The sequence below is a fragment of the Peromyscus maniculatus genome, chromosome 17 (genome assembly GCF_049852395.1).
Source record: "Peromyscus maniculatus bairdii isolate BWxNUB_F1_BW_parent chromosome 17, HU_Pman_BW_mat_3.1, whole genome shotgun sequence".
Classification (NCBI taxonomy): domain Eukaryota; kingdom Metazoa; phylum Chordata; class Mammalia; order Rodentia; family Cricetidae; genus Peromyscus; species Peromyscus maniculatus.
The window spans coordinates 63,812,894-63,819,761 of NC_134868.1; the positions used below are offsets into that span (position 1 = coordinate 63,812,894).

At 33.9% G+C, this 6,868-nt stretch overlaps 1 long non-coding RNA gene across 1 annotated transcript; it reads right to left on the bottom strand.

Annotated features, from left to right (window-relative positions):
• Window positions 1-657: 657 nt before the first annotated feature.
• Window positions 658-6,591, bottom strand: LOC143269129 (uncharacterized). The gene is made up of 2 exons (XR_013045496.1): window positions 6,448-6,591; window positions 658-1,283 (listed from the first exon to the last, which is right to left on the bottom strand). It is a non-coding gene; the product is annotated as an uncharacterized LOC143269129 (long non-coding RNA).
• Window positions 6,592-6,868: the final 277 nt, after the last annotated feature.

The following is a 6,868-nucleotide window of genomic DNA, read 5'->3' on the forward strand; positions in this document are numbered from 1 at the left end:
CCTATCAAACTTTGACATTTATCTATTTCCTTTTCTGTAACATCCTTTTGAAAGAGATTATGGATGTAATGTTATCACTATTATTCATTTATAGTGACATAGAGAGTTACAGCATGCTATGATATGCTTGGTGCAACACTGAGATGCTTTATTTTCATGGTCATCATCAATTTCATCATTGAATAACATGTTCTCATGTTTTGGTCACTGTTCTGAAAACCTCTTTTTACTATGAAATTTTACCTTCTAGTTAATTTATAGTATTAATTTTATCTTTTTTAACAAATATACTGAGTACGTTTTAAGTTTGTCACTAGGATATTTCCCCATGAAAACTTTTGTTTTTGTTTGAGGAAGCACACCATTTCTTCATTTTATAGTATCCAACGTTAAGACACAGTTAAGACAATTTCTTGTGTTCCTATAGGTTTTTAAGAATCTTGTGCAGGGTAATCATGACATTATTTTGTAGCTTTAACAATACTGCATGTATTTGAAATATTATCTTTGGTTGTTGCTGATATGTTTTTGTTATTATTGCTTCTCCTAAACAAAAACATAAAATCACACTATCTTCATTTATTAATTTTTGATAATTTCCTGTTCTAGATTGAAATATTAACATCATCATATATTATATTCTTATACAACTCAGGATCCAGTTTGAGATTCTCTTTATTGTTCCATCAATCGTTGTGTCCCTTTGGGAGACAGACAACATATATTGATTTCTAGCAATTTTGTGTGAAAGGTTTTCTGATCCAAGTTGTCGATATTGTTTCAAATACAAACCTATCTTTCTCTTGCTAAATTCAATCTCCAAAGTCAGGAAGAAGTTCAGGCAAAATCTTGCCACTATAGACAAGGTCCTGAAGACATCTGTGGCTTCCTGTTTCTTTCCCTTCTCAGAGTTCTAAAGGAAATATCCTAGAATCTTTATCCTGAGAACCTGGTAGAGATCTCGATGACAAAAGTTCTTCACGAATGTACTCCATATCTTTTTATAATATTTCAGGTGCTGGAATCTTTCCAGTCTTCTCTTAATTTATATTTATATAACAATTGTTCTTCAAGATTACCATCAAATGGGGAAGCTTCAGAACCAGCTTTAGATCTTCCTCTAAGAGGCAGATCTCGTCTGTGCCTCCTTGATTTCCTTCCCAGATATCGTGGCACTTTGCAGTAGATAGCAATATTCTGATGAGCTCAAGAAAAGTCACCAAGGTTTTCTGATGTAGCAATGTTCTCTTTCTAAAATCCAGTATAATTTTTATTTTATTTTCCTGGAAGAAATGAAGCTTTAATTATTATTTTGAGAAAAACAAATTATTATGGATCTTCTTACAGAAATATATAAAAAAGTTAAATATAAATAGATACAATTGGAAATTTTCTAGAATGTTGCTTAGGGAGATCAAATTGTCCTGGCTTCCTTTGCACATTTTCCCTCTTCTATGTACTAACAAGTATAAAATGTATCTACTTTTAAATATATCGTGATTCTGATTACCCCTCTTCACTGTCTGTAGCCACATAATCGATCTTCTTGTTCCTTAGAATACTTCTATGTGGTCTACTCTCTGCAATCACAGATGATTTATAAATGTTCTCTGAAACCTTAAATGGAGATTGGTCTGACCTTCTCTCATTTATTTGAGAAGCACTTCTTTGGTATGGCCCATAGTAGATGGTGGATTTTACTTTTCTTCTAAATTCTTAATGTGTCAATATTAAAGCCAGAAATTTTAATTAAACAAAAATTAAAAAACTTATTTTAGGAAATTTATACATTCATAAAATGTATACACACTAAATGAACAACAGAATTTAACAAGTGAATGAATGGCAGATGGTAGCAGTCTAGTTGTTCACTGCCGGAGAGGTTATTTACAGACAAGCATAATGAGGATAGAATGATCCATGTGGTAAGCATGGGAGTAAGAAACATCACCATGAACTCCTACTTAGTTTAGTATAGATACAGATGGTTACTTATAGAAATATTGACATATATGTGTATATGCATAGTTACTGTACTCACATGCTTTTCTTTATTTGCTAAAGGATGATCTAGGGGCAATTTCGCTACTACAGAAATGTGGACAGAGCTTATTTTAGAAAAAAATTCTTATTTTCTAATTTCGTTCTCAGATGAAATCAAGCAGGGACCACTGGGAAATTTAAGGATTCTTTTAAAAGCAGAAAAAAATTACATAAAATATGAAACATGAGAATTATCGAATATTATTAACTAAAGAAGTATAAATAACAACCAAAACACACTATCATGATAGTGAACAATCAAACACAGAACCCTAATGGAGAAGCACACAGGGACACATGCTGTAAGACCTTGTTCCTCAAAACAAATGAAAAAGGACTGGGTTATTGGAAACATTATGAAATAAATAAAGGTGAAAACATCCTCTCAGAAATAAATTATAAATATCTGAATAAATGTAGAAAAAGATATGTTCCATGTGGATGACTTTTAAATATTTCATAGATGTGTTCCACTCATTAATAGGTAATATATATTTCTTAAATGAGGGCTATGAATAGCAACTTCCTTTCAGAGAGTACAGGGTAGGATATCCAGGAGCTTTTAAGTGGAAATTTCTGGCCAGCACCACCAGACAAATGATCAATGCCTGAGGCAAATAGCTGAGGTAATAAATGCCTTTGATACAGTGTGTGTGTTCTTCCTCCAAATAAATAAGCAGCATCTAGTCAATTAGAAAATACCAGATAGATTCCAACATGGGTTTATTCCAGGAAGAGACCAAAAGAGGCCAAGTCTTCTTCAGTGTTGAAGATCCCCCAAAACACAGAAAGTTAAGTCAGCACTGGAGAAATGGTTCAGCAGCAAGAGCTCTTGTTGATCTTTAAACAAATAAACAAGTAACAACAAAACAAAATGTAAAGAGATTCTCTGTTCTGGCCTGTTCTGCAGCTGCTCCCGAATAATTGCTCAAAGGCTTATATTAATTATAAATGCTTGGCCTATGGCTCAGGCTTATTACTAGCTAGCTCTTACATTTAAATTCACCCATATTTCTTATCTATGCTTTGCCACATGGTTTGTGGCTTGTTACCTCATTTTTTACATGTCTTGCTTCCTGGGCATCTGGCTGAGGTCTCTTTGACTCTGCCCTTCTTTATCTTTCCTCTCCCTGTATCTCTGGCTTTCCAGCCCAGCCTTATTCTGCCTGGTTATTAGCCAAAACAACTTTATTGTCAATCAAGGAGAAAAACACATATTCATAGTATACGGAAGGACATCCCACAGCAACAAAACACACAGACAGGAAACCCACTGAGTTTTTTTCCAGCATCCACATGGTGTTGGGAGACTCTCAGTCACCTGAATTCTAGTTCCAGGGAATCTGATACCCTCAATTCAGTGTCCTCATTTGGCCTCTACTGCACCCACATAAAAGTGAACATATGAACATACAATCACAGACACAAACACATAAATAAATACATTTTATTTATTTATTTATTTATTTATAGCAAAGAAAGCTTAAAAACCTGGCAAAAGGGAGGTTGCCTAAGAAAATATTTAAAATAATTGAATCCTGAATGGTCTTCTATAATTTGAAAGAAAAAAGCTGAGACAATATGATACGTAGCCATTAGTTTATAGTAACAAATAATTCTTGTTTAAATGAAACAGATAAAGTGTTCAACTATTAAAGGTTAATAATAAATAAAATGGAATGTAAGGTACATGGACACTCCTTTATCATCTCCACTAACACTCTAAACATCAAATGTTTTCTTAAGCAATTATTTGACACTCAATAACAGAAGAAAAAAACTGAATGTATCCATAGCAAAATACATGTAGGAAAATGTAGAGATTAATCAAAATAAATTGCAGTTATTTCCTTAGTCCATAAGGGAACTTAATCTGCAGGGGAACTAGCTTTGCATTTACAAATGTGTCCATGAAATTCTGTGTTCCCCAAAGCATCCCATTGCTCTTCACAATGCATCTTTGAAATAAAGAATGATTTTATTCAAAACTTAACAATTCACAAAAATCCATGCACTGAAAATGTGCAGTACATTGAGATTCACAGAAATTAGCATCATCAGTGAAATAAGTCTTTAACAGGTTTCCCTCCATGGCTAGAAGTCCTACTCTATTAAGTGAGTTGGGGTGTTAACCTTCATACTATTTTCTTCTCATGCTCTTTTCTTGGTCTCTGTACTGCTCGTATGCTAAATGTTACATACACCATTTCATGAATATCACATTACCATTTTTGTCTATGTATATTTATATGTTTATTAATTTTACTTGATGAAGCATAAAAAGGGTATTTTTTAAACAATCTTCAAGCTCCCCATTATGACGAGATCCAGAAAGATTGCACCCAAATATTCACAGCTGTGGATCAGTTGTAATGACTACCTAGAGCCTTCATATCTGTTTGAATTATGGTGTTTTGAATTTCCCTTTAAGCTTGACTGATTTTCAAGGATAATAGAAGAAACAGCCTCCTTATGCTCAGATCAGTTTCTACCATAGCGATGCTTCCTTGAGGACATGCTACACAATATTGCAGAGTGTCCTCATATGATGGCTCCTGAGGGAATGGATTTTATATTCTTAATGTCAGAAAGTAGGAGGATGAGAGATGGGAATGCATGCTCACATCCTTACCTTATTTAGAAAAGAACCAAAACTTATTATATATAACCTAAACTTGACTCCACTTGGAAATGGAAACTTAGGTAATATTTTGAAAAATATAAAGGTGATTTTTTAAAATGTAATAAAAATAGGATGTGTCCTCTTGACTTCAGAAAATAAAACTTAAAAAAATACATACTGTAAATGAAAAAAATGACAAAAACAAAAATCATTTAACATTATTTTAAAAGCCAGTTTAGAACCTGTGTTACCATTAAAACATATATGAGTTAAATTAATGCCAGAAAGAAGGAATGAATTTCATGAGGTGCCTTACTTGCTTCTATGAAAAATAAAGTTCTATTTCTTATAATGGCTGATTTTTAACTGGAAATTTTCTCTTGAGTTGCACACTTATGGGTTGGGTCTTTTATCTATTTTTTTTGTATATGTACTTTTAAAAAGCATGTTTTCAGGGCAATTGTAGGTAATATGCTATAGACATACCAAAAGCAATGATACTTCTTATATCAAGATTTAGATTTAGAGATATATGGCAGAAAAAGGAATGAGATTAATTGTGTCTATATTATAAAACATGTGTACAAGATGGTATGCAGTAAATAAGACAGAAAAAAATGATAAGGCATACAATATGTGAATATTAAATATGGAGAATGGAGCACTAAGAGATATTCTAAAATTATGCATTCTACAAGGAAAGATAGAAATACATGGAATGACTGGCTTTCACATACTTTTCTTTCTCTGATGAATCACATAGAAAAGGTATGAGATAATTTTAATGAAATAATTTGAGATATAGAAACCATTAGCATAAGAATTTTACACCTTATGAACACTGAACACAAGACAGGGAGCTAGCGACGTGGCACAGCACTGCTACTCTTTCAGATGACACAGATTTGGTTCTCAGCACCCACATGGCAACTCAAAACCACCTGCGACTCCAGTTCAAGATCAAATTCCTTTCTTTCATCTCTGCAAGCACCCAGCACATACATGATGCTTATACTCACATGCAAGCAAACATACCTACATAAAATAAAATTTAATAAACCTTAAAAATACAGCAACCACATCATCTTTGTAGTAATCACTGAAGTGCTTTTCTCTTCTGCCATAATTTGTGTCATCCTAAATTACTCAAGAAGAAACTAGTACACACTCTCAATATAAACCACAAAAAGATAAATTGATTAGGTGATTGTGTGCTTTTAAGAAATTTCACAAAAAAATGTTAAAACTGTAAAAGAAACTTTGAAATTATGAAATGAAACTATGACTACTGAATAAAAATATCTTATAAAATAAAAATCCAGACATAGTTTAAACGAAAATGTATTATATGGCTAAATTTGACATAAGCTGTAAATTCAAGGTATTAGCACAGTGAAAGTGGCCTCCCTTATTTCCCTGCAGCAGTAGGTCTGTTCAGGAAAAATGTCTGCCAGAGTCTCTTCCCTGTGCTTTGAATAAAAACTGTCACTAACATGCTCATGTGTTTGAACACTTGTTTCCAAATTCATGGTACTGTTTGGGATTAATGGAAACTTTGGGACTAGTAGCCTTGCTGGGGGCAGAACGTCACTGGTGCTGTTTCTTGAGAGTTTATAGTCTGTTTCCACTTATTTCCACTTCTGCTTGTCTCTGCTTCCCATTCGTATCTGGGGTGTGATCTCTCGGATTCCTGCTCTAGCTGCCTACTACTGTGTTTTCAGCCCAACTATGGATATCTAGAGGCCTGGAGCTTTTCAAAAATAAACTCCTCATTAAGTTACCTTTTATCATTATGACAAAAAAAAAAAAAAAACCCTGAACAATCTTCAAGCTCTATCTTCATGTTCAGTGGTCGTAAAAAGTATTTCATCTACTTCAGATTAAGTCATGGTTGCTGTTACAACGCCTTGGGATCTGCGTGGGAAAAGGACAGTTGACAAAGCCAGGAAGACTATTGTGACATACTTAACAGACCTGCATCTCAAGGGTTCTGCGTGTGTCTCTGCACAGTGAAGATGGATCCTGGTACCAATGGCTTTCTCTCAGTATTCTCAGGCTCATCTTTACTGTACCAGCAAGTGGACAATCTCCTAATAAGGATACCCAAGTCTTCGGGGTTGAGAATCTAGGTCAATGGGTGTTCAGAGACTACGGAGGGGATGAGCATGGAGAAAAAACCATTTTAACTATGGCTCCCGGTCG